General features: G+C 41.7%; 2 long non-coding RNA genes across 2 annotated transcripts in view; one reads left to right on the top strand and one right to left on the bottom strand.

Moving 5' to 3' along the window:
- The window catches only part of LOC144282375 (uncharacterized), a 36,505-nt gene extending 24,839 nt beyond the window's left edge, over positions 1-11,666 (bottom strand). Inside the window, exons 1-2 of the long non-coding RNA XR_013350816.1 lie at positions 8,054-11,666; positions 7,584-7,658 (exon numbers count right to left, since the gene is read on the bottom strand). This is a non-coding gene — a long non-coding RNA (uncharacterized LOC144282375). The remainder of the gene's footprint in view (positions 1-7,583; positions 7,659-8,053) is intronic.
- Positions 11,667-13,349: 1,683 nt separating this feature from the next.
- Positions 13,350-24,770, top strand: LOC144281645 (uncharacterized). Its single transcript, XR_013350075.1, has 6 exons — positions 13,350-13,490; positions 15,307-15,567; positions 18,350-18,493; positions 20,802-20,921; positions 21,772-21,902; positions 24,292-24,770. It is a non-coding gene; the product is annotated as an uncharacterized LOC144281645 (long non-coding RNA).
- Positions 24,771-25,105: the final 335 nt, after the last annotated feature.

The following is a 25,105-nucleotide window of genomic DNA, read 5'->3' as shown; positions in this document are numbered from 1 at the left end:
CATAAAAATGATATATATTTAACGCCAAAGTTTTATTTTAATCAAATTTTTAGGTAAAGTCAAAGCTTTTTCTTCAAGCGTGGGTCTGCTGAATGGAATTTCTTTTATTACTTTTTCCCAAAATTTTACCTTTTTTTTTATCTGCTCCCAATTTAATAGCAATTCTTTAGTGACTCACCTTTCTTTAGCTCTTCTAAAGCAATTTAATTTTTGTAAAAATAACAACTCCTGTCTTCTCTCTCTCTCTCTCTCTCTCTCATATTTCATCAGTTTTACATAACATTTAATTAAATTATACCCAGTTTGGGAACAAATACAAGTGTCTTTTAGTAAATGCACAAAGTATTTGGTAGGAGTGGAAGTGCCCAGGCAAACCTGGCGAGTCAGCTAAAAGGGCTTCTATTGGCCAGAACTCTAACTCACATCAGATATTTTAAATACATTTCAACAGAAATAGAAAGTACCATTTCCAAAGGTGAAACATGAAGTAATTTTTCTCCACATTGAAATTTTCCTTTGAAATTCAATAGCTGTAAGACACCCAATATTTAATTGAAATTTCTCAGCCATGCTGAAAGTCTGTCTGAAATGTTAGCCTCTCCATCAAGCCTTTCCTGATGCTCTAAATTGCTCGTGCTCTCTCCATCTTAGGAACCCCTTCAGCGATGTTTTTAGACCTTACTTATGAGACGTATCTCATTTTACTTTACAGTGTGGACAGTTACAAACTGATCTTCTCTCCCTTTATATGATATCAACTACCTGGTAAAATAAACTACACCTCTCTCATTATATATTTTCCAAATCAAAGCACATTGCACAACATGGGCCCTTGTATGCTTTAAGTGGCACTGAAATGTGTATGTGCATTTGTGCATTTGTGTGTAGTGAGGCAGAGGCAGGGGAAATGAAGACCAAAGAAAGTTCATAAATGCCCAACCTCTCATAAGAAAAGGGTGTAGTCAAGAAGTGCATACTCACTTCTTTTCACAACTCTCTACATTGTTCTAGTACAGTGTTCACCAGCTACCTCTTCTAGTAGATGTCTCAGCAGTAGCAACAATATTTTATCATCTTTATAACCTAGTGTCTGCTATAGAGACTGGCATCCAGTACATGCTAAGTAATGATTATTGAATAAGTAAATATGAAAGGCTGAATGGAAAGCCTTTTAAAGATTCAAGGAGAGTAGGGCATGAAAAGGATACAAAACTACCAGTAAGGAAAGTGAATTTGACCCTTACCTTGACTGTATAAGGTATATTCAAATGACTAGTACTTTTTTTTTCCACAAAAGGTATAGAATGTTACTAAATTCTAGGTTCAGAGAGGTCTTTAGAAATTAGCTTATTCCATTTTAAAGGTGAGTTGACAGATTGGCCCAACATCACATCAGCTAGTCATCAGAATAAGACCAAAGTAATTGTAAGTTCTTTTGGCTATACCAATTCCAATTATCTTCTGAAAAAGATGGATTCTATAAATGAAAAGTCTTTGGCAATCAGAATCACTGATAGGGGTTGGAGTAGACCATGCAACAAAAAGGTGCGGAGCAGTAGAGAGAGCAGAATAGTGTTTCCAACATGATTCTCACATTGCCCACTCTGCTGACTCTAATTGCTTTTCTGTCTTGCTAGAAAGTGGCAGAGTTAGGGGTCAGAGTCAAGTCTTCTCAGCTTTAAACCAGAGTTCAGGTGTCTTTAAAAAGAAAACCACTATTCATACATATACCTTTAAAAAGTTCTGGAAATCAGTTAACAACAAAACCAAAATGGAACCTCCATGGAATAATCAACACCACGTTCCTTTGTCAGTAAATCTTCCAGCAACAGAATTATAAAAATAAAAGTCACATGAAAGATAAAATATCAAAAATATTTAATATGAATAAGAAATTTTTACCACAGCCCAGAAACTTAAATATTTAAATGGGAGTGGGGGATAGAACAGACTGTTTTATGAAAACTACAGCTTAACAATAAAAAAGGGAAAATTATGATGAACTAGATCAAAAGCTAGTTTCTGGCTTTTTAACTTTTATTTATTTTTTATTTTTATTTTTTTAAAGATTTTATTTATTTATTCATGAGAAACAGAGAGAGAAAGAGAGAGAGAGACAGAGAGACAGACAGAGAGAGAGAGAGAGAGGCAGAGACACAGGCAGAGGGAGAAGCAGGCCCCATGCAGGGAGCCCGATGTGGGACTCGATCCCAGGTCTCCAGGATCACCCCCTGGGCCTAAGGCAGGTGCTAAACCGCTAAGCCACCCAGAGATCCCCGAGCTTTTTAACTTTTAAAATCATCCTCTGGGACTGAGAAAAAGGAATGACTCTCTTTGGAGGATGGGAGATACCTGGTTGTTGAAGAAGTCATAACATTTTGGGGCACCTCGGTGGCTCAGAGGTCGAGCATCTGCCTTTGGCTCAGGGTGTGATCCCGGGGTCTTTGGATTGAGTCTCACATTAGGCTCTCCACAGGGAGCCTGCCTCTCCCTCTTGCCCCTCTCTCTGGGTTTCTCATGAATCAATAAATAAAATCCTAACAACAACAAAAAGAAGTCATAACATTTTGATTTTAGTTTTCAACACCAAGAAGCCATTTTAAAATGGTAAAATGGGAGGACTCCCCAAGACGGAGATTTTAAGCTCCTTTTATAAGATTTCCTTGCAAAGCAGATGTCAATTCAATTGGCTGCCTGTTTCTGAAGAACCTGCTGGTTTCCAGATGATTAGATCTAAAAGGGTCTGGCACATAGTAGGCATCATACATATAAGTCAACTAAACAAACAAGTATCACATGTCAAGAAAGGCTTGCGATTCGGACAGAGTGAATGTTGCTTTTTTTGAGGGGCGGGAGGTTGTCAGCAGCTCTTATCAGGAGAAATCCTCCTACAAGGGATAGCTTGTGAGCTCCAGGAACCCTTCCCTAGCTGGATGTTTACAGCTAATGCCAAAGGTTTAACTCTTTCTTAAACAGATAGGTCACTTGACCTCATTTTCTACCCCAAGCCCGGTGCTGACATCCATTCTCCAAGGCAAACCATAAGTACCCAGCTAATCAGCAGCCCAAAGACCTACTTGTGGAAGCTGAAGGATAAAAGGAGGAATGCCCCGCCATGGGGAGGGAAGGGAGAACTGAAATAGACAGTAAGTTCGGTTTAATGATGCCACCAGAAACTGGGAAAACAAGAATGAGTACACCCTAGAACCAGAGTAGTCTACCATTTATGGAGGCAGACTCACAGTCAGGTTTAATATAATATCACAGATTTTATGATGGAAACCTATCTAGGATCAATGAGTAGTGAGAGCAGAGGGATTTAGTTACTGGTTCAGGAGAAGCTTGTTGAGCAGTTGGAAGCCACATAAAAATGAGTGCAAGCACTGACATGCAAGGCAAAGCCTTGGAAGGTGACAAGTTAACATTTTGAGATCATGCCAATAAAAAAAAAAAAAAAGAAAACACATCTTGACTAAAGACTGGTACAAACCCAATGTCTGCTCTGGTTAAGTATCTATAGCCCAATGTAGTTAGAATCATAGCATAATAGCACAGACTCATTTCGTGAAAAGAGCAGATCTTGCATGATGAAAGGTTAAGTGTCTCAATGTCATATGGATTTTCTTGAACCTTTACCTTATTTTCTAGAGGAATCCATCCTACTGAGTTTGTTTAGAACTATCATATGTTGGTACAGACACAAGGCCTTTCGAATTCATCTATCCATTCGTTAAATAGTTAGTAGAGGTTTCCCTTGTCCAAAATTTTAGCTTTTTTTTTAATAATAGGAATACTCCTATTCTTTTTTTTTTTTTAAGATCTTATTTATTTATTCATGACAGAGAGAGAAAGAGAGAGAGAGAGAGAGGCAGAGACATAGACAGAGGGAGAAGCAGGCTCCATGCTGGGAGCCCAGCTTGGGACTCGATCCCGGGTCTCCAGGACCACACCCCGGCCAAAGGCGGCGCTGAGCCACCCGGGCTGCCCAAATTTTAGCTTCTTTAAAAACTAACAGGTTTAATGGGGCACCGGGTGGCTCAGTCAGTTAAGCATCTGACTCTTGGTTTGGGCTGGGGTCAGGATCTCCGGGGCGTGACACGGGGCGGGCGTCCGGCTCTGTGCTCAGCGGGGAGTCTGCTTGATTCTCTCTCTCCCTCTCTCCGCCCGTCTCCCTCTGCCTTTCTCCTTCGCGCTCTCTCTCTCTCAAATACATAAATAAGCCTTTTAATAAACGAGCAAACAAAGCAGGTCTCATCCGTCACAGAAGGGAGCCTGCGGTTGTGCCGAGGCGGACGAGCCGCGGAGGGATCCGCCAGCGCAGACTCGGGGTGCAGGGAGGCAGCCCAGGTGCCCGCCGCTGCCGGGGGTGGAGGCCGTGCCCAGGTCGCCGCGCCGCCGGGCCGCCCGCGGGGCTGGCTCCGCTTTCCTCTCCCGTCGCCCCACTTCTGCCCGGGAGGCAGGTTGAGGGCGGGCTCGGGCAGGGGGCCCCGGAGCGTGTGCGGGGCGTGGGGCGAGCGGCGGCGCCCGGGGCTGGCCGCGCTGAAGCCGCAAGACCCGCGGTGCCGCGCCGGGGCCGAGGGTCGCAGCTGCTCCAGGCGGCCTCGGCGCGTCGGGCTGAGTCCGGGGTCCCCGGCCACTGCGGAGCCGCAGCGCGCCAAGGCCAGAGTCCTCGCGGCCGCGGGAACCCGGGCAAGTGCAAGCCTGGCTTCCCGCGCTGAAGTCTCGGGAGCCGCGGGCAAGCGCTGACCGTGCCCCCGCGGAGGCTTCCCGCGCAGTCAGCCCTACAGTGACTTCCTTTCCTAGACCTCCGCGGTCAAATTCAGCAAGCAACTGCCGGACACCTAACGTTTCCGTGGACCTGGCTGCGTGCTTCACACGCAAACTGGTGTCTGCTCTCCGGCTGCTGTGCCAAACTGCATCTTCTTTTCCACGAAGTCATAATGATAATGTATGTACACGTGCGTTACCGAGTTATAGTCTGCCCATAAAACTTTTAATCTGCTTAAGGGGGGAGCTTCCATCCTGGAGCCCTCCGGAGACCCGTTCACTGGGAGAGAAACAAAGTACAAGCACCAGCACTTAGCAACACCAGAAGAAAGGAAAGGGGGCCGGGGAGCTACACACCTGCTCTAACATTCTTACAGAGGAAAAATAAATGGAAGAGTGGAAAGGAACTTAGAATAATCCACCTCGAGTCACTTATTTGACAGAAGACGATTTTGAGAACCTGAGACGCTAAGCAATTGCCCCAAATTATACACGTAGGCATCCCTTTCTTAACAGACTTTTGCATCACATCTTTGGGGTTAATCTCCCAGAATAGTGCCACAGGAAAATAAATGTCCCATTCTTCCCCCCTCCCCGCCCCCATGATAACAAAGAAAAAAAAAACCAAAACCCTCAACATCGAATCTCAGCTCACTGCTCACCACTCCACCTGCCTGGCTCAGCACCAATGCTCAGCATCATCGGCAGAATAAATCCTTTTCCACTCTGTGTTAGCTTGGCTGCTATCGCGGTCAGCTCAGGCTGCTGTAACAGGACATCATAGGCTGGGTGGCTTAAACAACAAACATTAATTTCTCACTGTTCTGGAGGCTGAGAGGTGCCAAGATCAAGGCCCTGGCAGTTCCAGCATGTGGGTGGTGGAGGCCCCCTTCTTGGTCTGCAGATGCCTGCCTTCTTATTGTATCCACATGTTACAGAGAAGGAGGGGAAACACGCACCTTCCGGTCTCTTTTCATCGGGGCATTAATCCACCATGAGGGCTTCACTCTTATGACTTTACCTCCCAAAGGCCCATCATACCACAGATAACAGTGTCAGCATACAAACTCTGGGAGAACACAAGCATTCACTCCACACCACATACATAGGCTAGGTCTTTTCTGATCAAATATCATATACAAATATTGGCCTAAGTGCACTCTCCCTCTGTAAGGCTGGATGGTTTAGCCCTCCCCCCCCCCCCCAAAAAAAAAAAGATATATTCATGTCCTACTCCTCAGAATCTGTGCATGTTACCTTACTTGGACAAGGGGTCTTTGCAGGTCTAATTATGTTAAGGATCTTGAAACGAGGAAACCATCCTGGAATATCTGGGTGGGCCCTAAATCAAGACAAGTGTTATTATAAAGACACACAGAGGGGAAGCCAAATGAGGGGTGAAGGCGATATGAAGATGCAGGCAGCATTGAAAGTAATGTGGCCACAAGTCAGAGAATGTCAACAGCCACCAGAAGCTGGAAGAGGCAAAGAGCAGATTCTCCCTTGGAGCCTTCAGAAGGAATGTAGCCCTGTCAATGCCTTGATTTCAGACTTCGGGTCTCCAGAACTGTGAGAGAAAAAATTTCTGTGTTCTAAGCTATCAGTTTGTAGAAATTTGTTACAGCAATCCTAGGAAACAAATACAGCCTCCACCTGAGAAACCTAATCCTTCTACCTCAGCCATGTCTCCTGCTCCAAAATGCCTATGAATCTGGTCATTTCAACACTGGTGTGGAAATTAAATACCATGGAACTCACTGGAAATACTTTTAACATATATTTTTTTAGATTTCTTTTTCTAAAACAAATTAAGTGCTTTAGGATGAAATTAGATATCCCAGCTTTGTTGCAAAGGAAGACTGAAGTCAGAAGTTCCCTAATTTTAGATTTAGAGGCCCCTTCCAACTCTGCTCTCTTACTCAGGGTCCTGTAAAATTCCACACAAGAATAGATATGATAAAGCAGTAAATGAACCCAACCTAGTTCCTTGCTGCACAAGCAGCTGCCTTGTCCAGGCCTTCATTATTAATTCGATTGTAGATGTCTTGCTGTCTTGCTGTCTCGACTTCTCCAAACTCCAATCCGATGTTTCTGAAGTGCTTTCCTAAACCACTGTGTCTGTGACACTGTACGAAATATGTTGTGGAGCAATGCACATATATCCAAGAATGGAGCAAGGCATGTTGATTTTTCCATTTTCTCTCTGTGCCACACACACACACACACACACACACACACACACTTTCTCCCTCTTTAAGTGGGGGCTATGACCCAAACTGCTCTAATCTGTGCTTGAAAGCAGCAAAGCCACACCTCATACTGATGCCAGGATCACCTTTCTAAAATACAGATTTCACCATTTTATTCCCCTAATTAAAATCCTCCAATGGTCCCAATCACCTTCATTTATTCCAACTATACTTTTTTCATTGAGAATCTACAAAGGCCACTCAACAATAATTGAGGGTTAAGAGGTATAAACACATAGCCCATAATACAGAGAGATATATGAACCACCAAAGCTTTAGCTCTTGCTTTCCCCTCTCAAGCAGCTAACCTCTCATACCCAGTATGGCTCTCATGCACTTGAATATTAATTCACTTATGTTTCAGGAGGCAAACTGTCTCATTTAATTCTTCCTTCTTTCCTTCTCCACCTGTTCCTTCATCAGTCTTTCCATCATCCACCAATACTTAACCTCCTTCAGTGTCGACTAAGTATTGTGAGCCCTTGGGGAGCTTGCCGTCTAACTCAGAAACCCTCCTCAGACCCTCCTGGTCATCCTCTCCTCAAAGCACAGGGAGAGTGCACTTACCACCACAATGGATGATGCACATCTCTAACTCCTCCAAGCCTGAGCCCCAGAGGTTTCTTTTTTCTCTGTCAATTACTAAAAAAAAAAAAAGGTATATTGAAGTCTCCATCTATAGTAGTGGATTGGTCTATTTCTCCTTACAGTTCCATCATCTTTTGACTCTGTCTCCCCACTATCAACACTGCCCAGCCCAGAGAAAGGCTTGAGGAAGAAATGAAGGAGGGAAGGATGGAGGAGAAGAAAAATAAAAATGAGTTCTCAACAGAACAACAAAACTGGCTTCTTTTATTTAAAAAGGGGGGGGGGCAGAAAGATTGCAATGCTAATGGAGAGAGATTTAAAAAAAAAAAAAAAAAAAGGAAGGCAGTGGGAGGGGGAAACAGATGTCCCAGCCCTTTCAAACCTAGACTAGAGGTAAACCCAGAAAGAATTTCAATTTATATGAGGCAATAGACCATTCAAATCCCTACCCCACAATCCAAAGCCTTGAGCAGGCACCATGAAATGTGCTTTCTCTCTTCTGGAAGCCATGCTCATAAATTCACCGTTTCTCAGTCGCATTCCATTGAAACAATTGCTGCCCCCACTTGATGGAATCAAGGACCTGAATCATGTTGAAACTCAGCTGAAAGTAAATTTTGGAGTTTTAGAGTATATAATGATATCTACAGTTCCTACTCTGATTACAGGAAGTGCCACATTAGCACTTTAGGAAAGAAAAGATCCACACTCTACTTAAATTTTGCCAGTGTCATAAAGAATGCTTAAGGCTCTATAATACGGACTACTACTGTTTCACAGAAAAAATTCGCATTTGTTTTGCACTGGAAAACCACAAATGGATTCCTTTCATCGCACAGTCACGGGGGATCACTTGAGAACAGGAAGATGGCTTTATCGAGACCCAATATGGGGGACCTCACTTAAGAGTTCTTTCGACATAGGGAATAGAGATCTCTACATTCTGCCAACAGGTCTGTTAGCAGGCTGAGCCTGGAGAGGTAATCAAACAGTACCTGAGTCTAAGGTTTCCAGACAGACTCCCTATAAATTACCTGAATATATCTTCATACAGTATTAGCTCTTTTTTGCCTCCACCTCTAAATTAACAAGTCACTATCAATTTTGGGCCTTTATAGCTAGGATTCCCATTAAAGACCAGATCTTTTTTCATGTAAAAAGGAACATCAGGAGACTACTCCCCTGGCTGGTGAGGTCTAGCAGCCTGGTCTTCTCCATAGTTTCAACTGTTAGATTCATTTTACTCTTTAGATGAGAATTTTCAATGCCTTTGAAAAATACTTGGGAGAAATTCAAGGTCAGGCACAGGGGCTTAAAACATTCATCTTGATGAGGTACAAAACCCTCTATTGTTATTGGCAGAGCAAGAAGATGACCCTTTTGACAAAAGTTATGTAATCAGTTTTGTCTGCCCAACAGAAAGAAAAATATCCATTTGTGTAACTATGTGGATATTCCTTGTCAGGGGAAATAATGCTTGAGTTAACTGTCCATTTTCAACTTGAAACATCTTTGTTCATCATGGTCATAGTGACCTCCCTATGGCCAGACATTTGCTTGAATTAGCTCTCATCAGTTAATATTTTTCTATTTTTTTAATCCAGATTACTTATTTCTGAATCTGTTTTTTCCTTTCAATTTTAGTCTCTTTCTCCTAAAACATGACTCTTTTAGCATACCTAATTTCTTTTTTTGTCTAACATTCAATAAAACAGTCAAAAAGCATTGCAAGCAAGTGCTACAGGGCTAGGGAAAAGGACAAACAAAATTCAGGCCCTGTTCCTTACCCTTGAAAAATAACGGAGGAGCCATGAAACCCATGCATGGTAACAATGAGAAAATATTTTGATCCAGATCACAAAAGTAATTGCAAATTAAAGAAAAAAAAAGCTACAAATTGTGCCTTTTCAAGGGTCCAAATACAATAATAAATGGGACATATGTAAGAATTTTCAGAGACTGCTTCCTGGAAGAAATAAGAACTGTGTGTGTGTGTGTGTGTGTGTGTGTGTAGGAGCATCATTTCATCTGTTTTGGGTAGTAGCTTCCTTTATTTGCCAAAAGTACATTAATTTTATTTATCTTGACATTTATTCCCCTCCATTTGCAATCAGAACTCTTAATCCTAAAAGAGAAATAGAAAATGCCTTATTTTCCATCTGCTCTGTCTTTTCTATTTCCTATTATATTCATATCATTTCTTAACTATTTAATCTGATGATCTTACATTACTGTTGAATATTCATATTTTAGTCTCAGTGTGTCATTCATTACCACTCGCATTTCATCCTTTCAGAATCATTCTGTTTCTTTCCTTCAAGTTTATTCATTACCTCCCATCTTGATGTCTGTGATTCACTCATGTTGGTCTTCTGACATCCTGTCTCAAAACATGATTGAAACCCTCTTTAAAAGCTTGAATCTCAAATAATGTATTCCCTTACTCCATCAACTCCACTGATTTCTGGTTCATCTCTTCCTCACATTTAAATGGTTGACTCATTTCTCCGACTACTTTATAAACCTTTAACTAACATTATCTACTTCTTGCACAAAATTACATGTATTTTCATCTCTTTGCGAAGCCTGTTTTCTAATTGGTTTCGTTTATTTAGCTTATCTCTCCAATTTTCTTCTTTTATAGTCATTTTTCATAACTCTCCTTATTGTGCCACTTTTAATCACAGAAATGCACCTTGGTTTAAATGGCCTGAAGATAAATATTGAATATGCATATGTGAACAGTCTAAACTTGATTACCTAATGGTTTGGGTGAGGATGAAAGGAACATGAAAATAAATAGTCACCAGCCAGATTTAAATACATGACAGGATTTGGCATTTATACTCCCTTTTCCAGTACCTCCTATAGTCCCTCATCCCTGATCTCTCTCAAGGCTAGAAACGGAAAAGTAATCCGAGATGCATTTTTCTCCCTGGTCCAAATGTTACTTTTCATTTGTCCATTTATAGATCAGAAGTTGGGTTCTGAGCAAAGACAAGGGCAGTTTAAGGTTCTCCATCAATGCCTTTTCACGTTATACAATTTCCCAATCATTTCCATGATGATCACTTTATTTAATCCACTAATACTCATAAATGGTGTCGATACAACAGTGAGGCATCATAAAACAAAAAAATAAAATTAGTTGCCTGGTGAAATTGTGCATATGATTTGTTAATATCATTTCTTAAAACCCTAAGCCACCTTTTGGTACCACTGAGCAGATCTCAATCAAGAATACACAATAGGATTCTGTCCAGAATGTGGAGCCATCAGTAAGGTTGACGTCTTCTCCATTCATACTCTAGCTTACACCAAGGCAGGCACGATGAAAGTGAAAGGCTCATTTTTCTTCATTTAAACGGTTGGCAGATCTTCTCTTTATTTCTTTGGAGAAAGTTTCTCATAAGCAGGATACATCATATTCACAGAAAATGGATATTCCTACATCTGGTTCTGGGTTGTTTATAAATCAGAGATTAAGTGCCTCACTGCTTTGAAACCAAAGATGTCCCAGTATAGCCTGTAGGGCTTCTTCTTCATGTTAGTCCTTATTAACATTTATACCATTTGTTCTTTCAAGGCTCAGAGAACCCCGACTCAATCCAGCGCTCAATTATACACATTCTCTACCTGTGGGCTGCACCAGGATTTTACCGAAGGCCATAGCTGGGTATCTGACCTAGGAGGATCATTAGGAATTTGCATAAATTGTCTTAAGACCTGCATGCATTTGCTTAAATTATGACATCAAACCCAGTGCGGTTTTAGAATTAACACTGAATTCTGGTTATCTTCTGGGGACAAGTCTGTCTAAAAGTAGTCATTGACTCAAATGGCTAGCAGGAGGGTACAGATAGGTAACATAAATGAGTGGAGGAGGACAGTAGCTAAGTACAAAAGAAAGACAGGTGAAGACTTCGGTGGACGAAGGGCCAGGCCTCAGCAATAACTCCTGAGCCTAAGAACACACGTCTCTGAGCCACAGGCAGCTAGAGGACACAGGCCGACAGTACTTACTATATGGGTAGAGACTGCTCCTGAACTCCTACCACAAACACAGTGGTTCATTTGTAGGAGGAGGTTTCTCTACACATGCCTACTCCTCCCTCATGCTCACTCACCTATACTCACTTCAAGTCCCAAAAGCATGTTAAATGTCAATGGTTTGGAGAAGCAATTAGAGTTGGGTGGGTGCTTGATTCTGAGTGGTTAAGTGGTAAAGAGGAATTCACAGTGCAGGTCCTCTTCTTTGGGATCCCAGATTGGCCAAGATTGATGGAACAGATTCTCTCTTCAGTAGCACCCATGTCTCCCAAGGAAAGGATTGTAAGATAAAATAGAGGACCCCCACCTCAGTTTGAATTTCAGATTAATAGTATTTCTTTAGTTTGCTCCCAAATACTGCATGAGACATAGTAAAATACTAATTGCTGTTCAGTTGAAATTCAAATGTACCTGGTCATCCCGCATTTGACCTGCTGAATCTGGAGACCCTACCCAGGACCAGCGCTTCTTTCTCGGTGGTGCCTTCACTCCCAGGTCTTCCTAGTCTCATGTGATGCTACCGGGTAGATGGGGGCAATCACTGGCACAGTGGACTCTAGTATCAACTGTACTGCTCAGGTTCAAATCCTAGGCCCACATGGAAATTTTTTTAACTTCTATACACCTATGTTAATTTCCCAGTCTATAAAACAGAGATGATGGTGAAAACCTATTTTATGTATCTGTTTTTGGGAGGAAATGAGTCAATCCACACTAAAGTTTGGCATAGAGCAGACACTCGATAAATGCTGGCCACAGTGATTGCCACAGATTGCCTCGTCCTGTACAGATGGTAATCTACCTGCTAATTAAAGTTGCATTTTAGTTAATATTTAGAATTATTTTACTGGTGTGATAAACATGTGTTTAACATTTAGCAATGCTGGGGGAAAATATTATTTCAAATTCAAATTTGGAAAAGTGTAGTTTTAAATTTTGATACAAGGTTGAAGAAAATTCTTAAGGAAGGTTATATTAAGCTCACAGGATAGACTCTCAATTCTTCATTCGTCCCCCAGTCCTATTTATCTCTTTTTCCTCCCTATCGCTCTTCTTCAGCTTATCAGAAGGAAATGTAGGAGCAGCAAACAGTCACTTGTTTTATTCACTAGACAGAGCAGGATGCTTTCTCCATCACAAATGATTTACTTGCCCTCTAGACACTTTCCCCACCCCCCTGAAACAGACACACACACACAACCACCTGTCCCACCTCAGCACCCCACCCTGGAACTCTGTGTCTTAGGGCATTATTGTTCTCTTCTCAACTTAATAAGCTGAAAACACAGACAGAGCAGTTAAGAATCTGCTCAAGGGGGCACACAGGGAGCCAGCTGGGGAACTGAAATGAGACCATCCCACATCTTGGCTCCCCGCCCAGTGCTCTGTCCAACAGACCATAGTGGACACCTGGGTCTGCTGAATAGGAGCCCTGCAGTTGCCAGGGCAAAGGATGAAGCCAAAGTTGGAAAACTCTTACGATACTCCCCATGGCGATTAATCTGTTTGAAGGTCTGGGCTCTGAACCTTGGATTCCAGGTCTGCATTCCTTCATAAAACCTCATGTTTTGAAAGCCACAGTCAATGACCCTGTGAATTTAACTAGACACATTCTTACAAAGCAGCGTCATAAAGGAAAGCTCCTAAGTGATTGGAATCTGCCAACATGCTGTCTTGTGCTCCTGGCTCCCAGTATGGGGGCCCAGGAGAGGAGAATCCCACGCCAAGTCAATTTTCACTGCTTGGGCTACCATTGTGGAATGCTGGGCTTCCTTAGAGGCATGCCTGTCATTTTGGATGCTCTTCTTAATGAAGGCTCAGGCACTAATCTAAAAGGTCAGTGCTTGCTCACACCACTGTACTGGTGGCCACGCTTAAATTGCATATCCACGGTTGGTGGGGTAGGGTCTGTTTCAGGCATGATGAAACCCACATCTCTTTAACCTGATAAAATGAAATCTATATGCTCTTTGCTTTTAAAAGCTTCAAACTCTATCCACTTCAATGAATAAGCTAAAGGAAAGCTAAGATCAAGTGCCATAGCCTCCTGTAAAGGAAATTGTGATCTCCCCCCCCCTCCCCCTCGCTTTGTCTTCATCTTTCTCTCTCTCTCTCTCATATTATTGTTTTCATGAACACTAAAGACAAACCAGAACAAATGACAAATGATTCTGGTTTGGAGAGGACAATAGTCTTCATCCCATTTAAAAATCTTCAGAAATGTATCTCCCCCACCCCATTTCTTTTTACACTTACTCAAATTAAATAAGTTCCATTTGGTCCCTCAGCCTAACTTACCAATCTGCCCCACACCAGCTACCTGCTTGCTGCTGGGGGGACATCAGAGCCTGAACTGTGTGTGTTCAGGATACCATCCACCTAGTTGAGTTGTCTGCGCTGAAGCAGCCATGGGATAAATCAGACCCCTGTGAGAGCAATTCCGGCGGGTAGACTCTCACTCTTTATTTACCTAGCCTTCATTTTAGTGCCATGTGATGACAACATTCTGATGTCCTTTTAGGAACAATACTTCCTCCCCTATCTTCAGTCTGTGTGCTTGAGATGGGGCTAATCCCACCCACAATGGGGCCCATAACCGAGGTGTAGCTAGTCAGCATTTTTCTTCCCTCTTTGCCCGAACAATCAGTTCTGTATTGTGCCTGAGACTCGGGTTAGGTCAACTAAAATCTGCCCCAGGGCTTTGCTAGAACTGTGAGGAAGGTGGTACCCCCTTCCCACTGGGCGTGTGAGGCAGGCAGATCATAGGTGTGTCACCCCAAAGGGAAAGTCTGCCTGAGTGAGAATGAAGAAGAACACTGACAAGCAGTGCCCAACAGTGAGAGACTGATTTCTATTGACACTGCATGCACACCTAGGGCCAACTTTGCAGCAAGTCGGGAACACCCCTGGTGTTTTCAGTTATAAGAGCCAAGGCATCCTTCTTTTTGCTTCAGCCAATTTGGATTGGGTTTTCATTGCCTGCCATAAAAAGACTGTTGAAAATGGTACAAAAAAGGTTTTGTCAAGAACGCTAGGTTCAAACTCTTTTCATGAGAATTGTATGTCTCAGGTATGATGCATGTTCAAATGTATAAGGAACTACAAAGAGGTACATGGATTCTGTTATTAATCTCTGCTTCCTCCTCACCAAAGTACAATAACAGCCTCTATCCCCATATCCTTAACTGGAACAAGTTGGCAAATAATTCTTGTTCATTCTGTACTCTCCTCACTGCCCCCTGCATTGACTTTGTCCCACATAACTCAACTAGGTGGCTGAAATTTTTTGTTTTGTTTTGTTAGTTTTGGGGAGTTTTTTTGCTGGTCTGACCTAGATCAGAAATCAGAAAACTATGGCCTGCAGGCCAAATATGGTCCACTGCCTGTTTTTTTGTAAATAAAGTTTTATTGGAATACAGTTATTCATTTATGTATATATTCTCTACAGCTGCTTTAGCACTAGGAGAGCAGAGCTAAGTAGTTGTGACAGAGACCATACAGCTCATGAAGCCTAAAATATTTACAATTTCGCCTTTTACAGAAAACATTTCTTGGCCTCTGATCTAAAGTATTAACTTGGGAATGACTGAAGCCCCTACAGCATTTGTCTTTTGTGTTTACAGTGTCTTTTGTGGCTTTATTATCTTTGCAGCTACTGTTCTTTTTGCAGGCTATGGAGATGAGAGGAAGACATTTAAATTTCTTTTGATAAGAAAAGTCACTGCCAACCTAGGATGGAAATAGAAGCTAAAAAAGGATTTTCCTCTTCCTCCCCCATGGCAATATGAAGAAATATGGATACCATCTGTGCCAGATTGTTGGCAATTTGCCACCATTCCCTCCTCTATATCATCCTCTGTACCTCATAGTCTAAAAGCCTGGAAACCACATTTCCCAGAATGCCTACTATAAGGTTTGTACCTTAAGCTAGACTGCACCAATAAAAAGAGCCTCCAGGATATACAGAAGACAGGAAAAAAAAAAAAAAAATAGAGTGATATTAGTGCTCTCCAGCAGAGGCAAGCAAATGCATGGATTTCAGTTGGTGGATAAAAGATTTTGCAGTGATCTCTGAAAAATCACCTGATTAAGTGTTTCAGGTAGTGGTGACCATTCTGTAGGTCCTGCAACTTTAGCAGGAAACTGACAGCTAGCAGAAACCCTATCTGACTCTCCAGCTTCCAGTTGTTCCCATGGTTTTGCATGCATCCAATCTCCTAGTTTAAGATCCCTCCTACTTGAAATACCTTGATCAGTTTCTGTTTTCCTATCTGACCCCTAACTGATATACCTTGACACTCCCTGGATAACACAATGAAATAGTCCCGTTAGCCCCAGAAGCAAGAGCTGACAGCGCTGCGGTTTCTTAATACCCCTGCAGAGTTAGTCAGTGTGCCGATATTCTAAGTCACTAGGTCATTGATCCTGGCGATCTCCCAATCAATTACTGCTAGTTAAGGCATCGTATGCAACCAAGAATGCTGGTCATTGCCACTGTTGTCACAATTTTTCAGATAGAGGTGTGGCAAGTGCAAGGATGCAAAAGTGGATAGATTTGTGCAAGGGACAGAGAGAGGATTAGGGTCTTGAAGCACCAACCCTGTGAGGCCCGGGGAGGATGATGACAATGGAAAATGTTTCATGCTAAACTAAGCTATTTAAAGGTCATATGACTGCCTGCATACCTCAGTCTCCTGGAAAAGTGTAAGAAAAGTAAATTAATGCATAAACTAACATGTAGTTTCAGAATAGCTCAAAGGGATATCAGACTAGAGAAAATGGGAATGGTGAGCCATTAGCAGAAATCTGCACAGGGCAGTAACAAACACCCTGACCTGATTTCGAGGAATGTGGATTTTAGTGCAGCGGCAGACACACCTGGCTGAGTGACCTTGGCGGAGTCACCCCTTACAAGGCCCTCGTCCTTTTCCTTTTCACTACAGAACAACCTCGAAGACTTTTTTTTTTTTGAGGCTGTGATCTTATTATCTATGGCTTGGAGGGAATTTGTCAGTGGAGGGCCTCAGGAGTTGCACACAGATGAAGACCACAGATGTGAAAATCTCATCCAAAAGCACAAAGTTCTTTCTACCCTTGATAAGTTATCACAGATTCGATCGCACCCAATGGACACCAGAAAATAGCCAAAGGCACTGTCAAGATTTCTCTTCCTCTTCCCCTTTGCTCCTGCTGTTCCATTTACTATCAGTGTATCTCTCTCTCTTCCCCTCCCTCCTTCCTTCCTTCTCCTCCCCCCCCCCCCCCCCCCCCCCGCCACTTGCCCCACCTCCTTCTTTCTCATCCACTTATCTGTAAGAAGGCCTGACTTCACAGGAAAAGGCAGAGAAAGCCAAGGGGGCAAGAAATTGCTGAAAAGAAAACAAACCAGCTTTTACTAGGTTTGGGGTTTTTTTTCCTTCCAGGTGTGCACAAACACCACCACTGTCACTGTCAAGACGGCTTTTCTATAGAGGAGAAGACTAGGAGGGACAAGAAGAAAGATGACAAGAATGCTAGCATGCTTAGGAAAATTAGGAAATTTTTAAAAATTAATCTGGATCACAGTTTATTGGAGTAAGAATACCCTTTATAGAAGAACTATGTCCTCAGACGTTTTGAAATTGTGACTTATAAAAATCCAGCCACATAAGATGTTTTCTGATTTTCTACTCATTAACAATTGACTTATTCAAAGCACTGTCCCTTTTTTGCAGGAGCGTGTCAAGCTACAAACACTATGTATTTGAGATTTTAAGCTGCTATGTAATTATCAGAGGGGAGTTACTGCTTGCTAGCAAGTGTCCCTGCTCCACAAAGGCAAATGATCCTTTGGCATTTTAAGTCAGCCAACTCCTTTTAATTAAGGGGGAAAAAAAGTCTTGTTATTTAGCCATTCTCAGTTCTGCACTTCTTTGTACGACTTAATAATTTATTTACAAACGTTAACTTGCAGCCATGTGTTCTGCTCCATTTGGGAAGCTTGCATGGCTGTCGTGTGTTTAGTGTCTCTCCAGAACTCATTGTTTTGATAAAATAGGATATTCTACATTTATGAGTGTCAAAAGGGACTTCAGCAAGGACTTAAACAGACTTGCCAGCTGTGTGCTCTGGGCAATGGGAACCTACGGGCCTGTCTCCCTGTCCCTTGACTCTGACAAATAGACCTTGCCTAAGCCAGGCAAGGAATTTCAATGCCTGAGTCTCTTGTTGAAATGTTTGGAAAGCAGCCCTCATGGTCATCCAAAGTAGCCAACAGTTCTAAATGGGCTCCACACTTAAGCCAAGTAGAGAAGAAATACTGAGACAGAGAATGTACTGAGAGGTTATTTTTGGAGGAAATACCAGGTTGTAGATTAGGAGGATATTGTACACATCATCATCCTGGCTACCTTTTCCCACATAGCTACTGTGTGCCAGACCCCAAGCCAGCCAGGCATTTCTTCCATGTTAATTCATTTAATCTAAGTCTTACAACCAGGTACGTATATATCCCATTTTATAGATAAAGAAAATTGGCTTCAGTGAAATAAATAACCTAGTCCATGGACACACAGCTATAAGAAAGCTAAGTCAGAACTGGAAGCTAAGTGTAAGACCAAAGCTGGGTTATTCCAAGGCTTTGTGCAATTACAGAAAGGTGTCCAAGGGCACAAGGCTTAGGAAAATAGACTAATACAATGTGTTTTTCTTGCTAGCAGCTGCAGTCCTAGCCCGGGACACATGGGTGGTAAGTAATGCACTGACTGTATAGTTCAGTGTCTACTCACTTTCTCAGCATAATGACTCTGTGAAGTATGTGGACCGGCCAATTCTCTGTGGTAGCTCTCATGCCAGGCCAGGTATGTCTAACTTCAGTGTGATGCTGAATCTTATGTAGCATCTTGGCAGGGCCATGGTGCCCAGGTTTTGGTCAGACATTATTCTGAGTGTTTCTTTGAAGATGTTTTTCGATGAGATTAACATCCAAATCTGTGAACTTTGAGTAAAGTGGACTACTTGCTATAATGTGGGTGGGCTTCATCCAATCAGTTGAAGGCATGTGTGTATAAATGTTTTAATCTGTGTATATACGTGTGTGTGTATACATATTTCTGTTTCTCTGAAGAATTCTGACTAATACAACCAGAATTTAGAATCTGGGTTCTTTCCACAATTCCAAGGAAGTTTTTCTTGATACCCATGTGAGAAGATGCACAGAGAGCAAGTAAGAAAATTCTTTGTTGGCTGAAATACGTTATTGAAAGGGTGCCAATTAACAAAACTATGTCAATGTAGAAGGAAGTCTTTAGGACATGCTTCAGGGCTCCACACTTGGTTCTCTGTCCCATTCAACACTTCTGTCAGTGGCTTGTGATACAGGATCATGCAAATCCAATATGAGGATGAAACGAAACTGGCAGCGATAACTAACACGACAGATGATAGGATCAAGATTTTGACAGGTTGGGTTACTATGCTGAAACTAACAAGAAGCATAATGGTATTACTATACATTTTAGATTTTTTTAAAAAAATCAATAATTATAGCACAGCTATAGATTTAGATTCAGAAAGGTAGAATTTAAATTTCATTCTTCTGAGGCTCAATATATGTCAACAATGTGACACAGCTCCTTTAAAATGTTAATAGCATTGAAATCAAAAGATAAAAATATTAATGCATCCTGTGTATCAGTCCTTGAACATAAGCTGCATAGGTCTGAAAGCATCAGAAATATCCCATTCTAAGAGGTTCTACAGTTCAGAAGGTTGATGGTACAATAAAGTACTGAAGAGGAGGATGTTTGGACATGTTTAGAATTTTTTAAACAGAAAAATCGTGGGAAGAACTGAGGATTAATATAACAGAGGAGAAAATATCTGAAGGAAGACAGAAAAGGGGTATTCAAGTAATGGAGGGAGGAAGAACCAGTCTTCTTTTTGCAGACATTTCATGTCAAAAAAAGAGAAAAGGCTTTCTAAAAATTGGACATAGCTGAGAAATTTAGGATACTCTGTGAAAAGGGAAGTCCACTGGCCGAAACTATCTAAGCCTGCCTATATGATCACTTTACAACCTTCCCAAAAGGATAGACCATGTTAAAGACATTTCCCTTCTCCTTTCATCTCATAAAACTAATAAGGGGCCAGAAAGCTAATTTGGCATGATCTGCACTTGGTGAGCCATGGGTGACTTTTAGGAATCACCTACTTCTCTAAATCATTGCAATTGGCTAATAATTTTTCTCAGACTTCCCAGAGAATGGGCACCAATTATATCAATAATTCATTTGGAATTAAATAACCGTATCTTTCTGCATGCTTTTCCAAAAACCACAAACATGAATAAATACCACTGTTAGTTTTACTATCCTTTCTATTAAGGTGCCAGTTACTGTCATGTTTTAGATACTTAATCTCATTTAACCTTGATACAATTATCTGAAGCTCAGAGACCTTAGGTCTCTATCCCAAGACACAAGCCCGCAACTAGCCAAGTTAATATTTAAGCCCAAATCCAAGTGATCTGGAAGTCTCTGCTGGGAACTGCTATATTCTGTGGGCCAGTCTCCACAAATGCCACACCTATCCTCACTTTCCACCGTGCTTCCTCTACATGGTTACCTACAGTGCTTGTCTCCCTCTATCTCTGTGCAGCCTACATGATCAAGCTCCCTCTCATCCCCGAAACAAAGCCTGCCTACCCTGAGAAGCCCAGCCCACAGTTTTTTCCTTACAGATTATTTCAGTTCAGTTAAAGAAAATCAAATGGAACTAGTTTAGGCAAAATGAAGAATTTTTTTAGCTCATGAGGGCGAAGAGCAGGAAAGAAAGGGGCAGGTAGATCCACTCTCGGAAACCAAAGAAACCAGGGATCAGAATCTGCACTTTCCCTCTCCCTGCCTCTCTTCACCTCTGCTCGAGTCACCTTCCTCTTCTCAGGCTGCCCTTCCCCAGCAGGCTGGAATTAAGGCCTCAGGCAGTTTATACTCCTAAACTCAGCCCCAGAGAACAAGTTTTTTTTTTTTTTTTTTTTTTAATTTCCTATATTGAGATATATTTTACATACAATAAATGCACCCATTTTTAGGGTAAATTTTAAGGAGTACTGACAAAGTTACATACCCACATAACTTCTACTGTAACTTTAATATGGAATCTTTCTAGTATCACAGCTCAAGTTTTAAAAAAAACTGAAGGAAGGACTCTGGAGAAGGTACCTGCCTCTAGAAATCAATCACCACGAGTTTGAGAACCAACGTGGACAGCGCCCACTAAAACCAAATGGTAAGAGTGGAGGAAGAGCAAAGGGCACCCATACAGCATAATGAAAAATAATTAGGAGTTTGAAGCAGGAAAAACATACCGGGAGACCCAAATTACAGAGTAATTTTAACAGGGAATTTTTTTTAACAGGGAATTTTTAATATAAGAAAGTACTAACTATAACAAGGAGTTAGAGTAATAAGGGATCAGCATCCAGGAGAGGGGCCCTTAGGGCTGAGATCTGTGGCCACTGAATGGCAGATGACATTGTGCTGGTGGAACTTGAAGGAAATCCTCCCTCTGGAACTTTCCAGAAATCCATTGTTTCAAGTATCAGGAAAAGCTGTTCATCCACAGAGGTCTCATTGGAGGTGATCCACTGCAAAATTGCCTGAGGTACATGGCAGGAGGAGCTCCTGGTCCACTGGCGCTGCTGGTTGCTCTGAACAGAAGGAGCTGGGAACTGGAGAAGCCAGGCCCTGGAGAGCAGCTGTGGGGGCCTGCCAAGCCAGCACATCAGAACCAGGGAGCAAAACCCTTTCTTTCTGTAATGACACAGCTTAACATCATGCCCACAAGGCATGATGTCAAAGGGCCCAGATCCATTTTCACAGATTAAGCAAAAGATATTTGGAAGTGAGAAGCAATACATCTCTTATCAGCCCACACCCCAATTTGTTTCTATTAACCATCCTCTAAAGTCCTAGACTTTATCCCACCCAATCTAACATTGATTATGTGCCTCCCCAGCTATATATATATATATGCATACATACACACATATTGGTTTTCCCAACTGAGTTAGGAATTCCCAGAAGATAAGAAACATGCCCTAAGTGACTGGAGGTTTCCCTTCTCTCCATCCCCACAGTGTTTCCTACAATACTAGGCCTGCAGGAAATTCTTAGTGAATATTGTATTGACAGAGATTACAAAATAATCCCAAACCTCTACATCAGAGTCGCAAAGAAGAAGCCTTGGGCCAAATCATCCCACAGACAGGTTTGTCCTTTTTTTTTTTTTTAAATCTTGCACAGTGTTTTGTCTATCCAATTTTTTGAGGTTCTAAATTAGTGGCCAACACACAAAACTGGAAACTTGACATAGAAATCCAACAATCTAGGTCTTCTGGGGGGCTCAGTCAGTCTGAGCATCTGCCTTTGGCTCAGGTCATGATCCCAGGGTCCTGGCATCAAGTCCCGCATTGGACTCCCTGCTCAGCAGAAAGTCTGCTTCTACCTCTCCCTAGGCCCCTCCCCTTTGCTTGTGCTCCCCCCCCAATAAATAAATAAAATCTTAAAAAAAAAAAAAAAAAACAAGAAAGAAATCTAACATTCTGGAAAGCTGTAAGATGGTGCCACAGTGAGCCAGCACATGCTGCTGAGGCTGACTCTCAGACCCTTGCTCCACCAGCACACACATATGCTCTGTGAGGCTGTAGTCCTCCAATGGCCTGTTCATTTTTGACCAAGGCTTTGAAATGTGTGACTGAGTCCTCAACCTCTGCTCAATAGGACAGATCCCTTTAACTTCTACAAGTCAAGGAATGTGGAAAATAAGCACTAAATAGACATAACTATGTTGCCGATGCTGATGATTTCTTAGCTCCTTCTTTTCACACACATATCAGAACTGTTGAGTGTCTTTAACATGAATGATCTGAATGAGTTCATAAGAAAATTGACGCAGTATAAACTTAGGACCACTGACAGGGGATTGGAAGAAAAACTGACAAAGGGTCTTGTTTAAGCACCATCACTGTTCTCATCTAACCAGTACCCTGGTGCAATCTTAGAGTCTCCACGACCCTCAGTTTCCTGCTCTGAAAGGAAGGAACATGCATAGTCTTGACTTTCTGTGAGTCTAGGAGGTTGTTACAGACTGAAGCTCTATTCATTAGGAACAACTGGAGGACCTGGTCTGGCTAAAGAGCACTTAATTAAGCAAGTGTTTTAATTAATCATTCCTTTTTAAAGACTTTTCTTTTTGCTGGTTTAAGAAATCAGTTTATCATCACCTGCCTCTCTTTAAGTTTGACAACTTTACTGTGGCTCTCCTATTGCCAGGAAAACACCAAGCCTCTCAGAGAGGCATCTGTATTATGATCTCATCCATGACAGTGGGAATCTCCTGGAAAAAAATAAACTTTAAAAATGCAACAGGATTTATTTAATTAGCAAATATTTACTGAATGCCCAGGGCTGCCCTAAGACCTTCTGGTATGTTGTATATACATTTGGACCACCTCCGCATTATTATAAATTACACAGCTCATCCACAACCAACACACAGGATAAACTTGGATCCATACTGTTAATTATACTTTTAAAAATCAAAATTACATTTAATCAAGTGCATTAAAAATAGACCCTTCAGAGTATGACTATTTATTAATGAAGTCGGGTCATTTAATTACTTAATCACACATTCAGATGTGTAAAGAAAATGCAGCTTCCTCTTTCTTCTTTATTTGATACTTCATCCTCCCTCTGAGCTTCCTCCTGCTGGGCAGAACCGTTTAGTCCAACAGGTAACGCTAATCCAATGAAATTATTTCAATAGTCCCTTTAACTAAATGCCATCTTTGGCATTCTGGATCTGCTCAACAAGCCATGCTCCTTCCAGGGGGTGACTGGATAAGTGGAGTTCTGAAGGGTGCATTATGTGACCCATGGAGAGACGATAAGAGCCACGGATGCACAGAATGTGCTCTGGATGCTTGTTAGTCTCTGTTACAAAGTGGCTGGACAGTGCTGATCTCTGTTCCCTGGACCATCAGTAACATGTGACATAATTGATTACTCTCTTCTCCTTCAAACACTCTTCATTTGGCTTCTGGCCACCTGTCTCAGTCAAGCTCCAGCCGCTATAACAGACCACCCTAGACCACCCCAGACTATCCAGCCACAGCCAAACCAGCTCAGACACAAAGAACCACCTAGCCAACCCACAGACTCCAGAGAAATAATAAATGTTGTTTTAAGCCCCCATGCTTGGGTTTTTTTATGAGATGAAAAAGACACAAAAGTAATAAAACTTGTAGTGATAGTTAAAAATGTATATTAATATATTAATACTATATATAGTAACATTCTAATATAAGCAACTTAATTAATAGGGGGAAAAAGTCTTTGTTTACCTTGAAGAACAGGTATGTTTGTTCCTTATAGATCATTTGTATTATGGAATTGATCCTGTTCAAATTGCTTCAAGTGGAGTGGAGGAGTGCTGGTGTGTGACTTTTTTTGTCAATGATTCATTTATTCACTTACTCACTTTATATGAGTACAATCTAAGCTACCTTGATGTTGATCCAGTTTCTTAGTTGGTTCACCTGCTATAACAAAATACCATAGACTGGGGTAGCTTAAACAACATTTATTTCTCATAGTTCTGGAGGTTGGAATTCTGAGAAGAGGGTGCCAGCAGGGTCGGGATCTGGGGAGGATCCTCTTCCTCAGGACCCATGAAAACTTCTGCATGACAAGAACATCACACTCAAGGCATGAGACTCCAGGAACTGTGTGTTGGACTCATCAGACTATGACTCTCTGATACCACCCTAATGTTCGCGTGGGAATGGCTGTAGGTACAACTTCATCTAAGGACCTGCGATCATTCCCCCTCCCCCGACCCTGCCCTGTAGCCAGGGCAACTACACTTAGACTGGGTGCTCCTGGACCTAAACAGGCACTCTTAAAGATCTTTTTTATGAATAAATGAAACTTTTAAACATCCAGCAGAGCTGGGAGCTTTTTGCTCACCACCTAGTTTCTACCATTAACATTTAAAGATACTTTTTATCACATATCTATTCCTCTATCCACCTGCATACTTATTAACTAGTTATACTTTACATTTTTTCTTTTGATGTAAAATGTACATGCAATGAATTATACAAATCTGAAGTATACAGTTGCAGATGTTGACAAATGCATACACATACTTACTTCTTATTACAAATATCTATCAAGATATCAGAACATGACTACCACCCCGAGAAATTCCATCAGGTCCTTTCCCACTCAATCACCACCCCTACCTCTCTGGAGGTAACCAGCATTGTTATTTTTATCTACCAAGATTAGATTTTCCTCTTTTAGATCTTCATATGGAATAATACTATATGTGCTCTTTTTCATACGGTTTCTTTCACTTAACTATGAGCAAACAGAACTACTTAATAATAAATATGTTGAAATATT

The sequence above is a fragment of the Canis aureus genome, chromosome 13 (assembly GCF_053574225.1).
Source record: "Canis aureus isolate CA01 chromosome 13, VMU_Caureus_v.1.0, whole genome shotgun sequence".
Lineage (NCBI taxonomy): Eukaryota > Metazoa > Chordata > Mammalia > Carnivora > Canidae > Canis > Canis aureus.
Note: the sequence above shows the minus strand (reverse complement) of the source record. Positions and strands in the feature narration are given on the sequence as shown.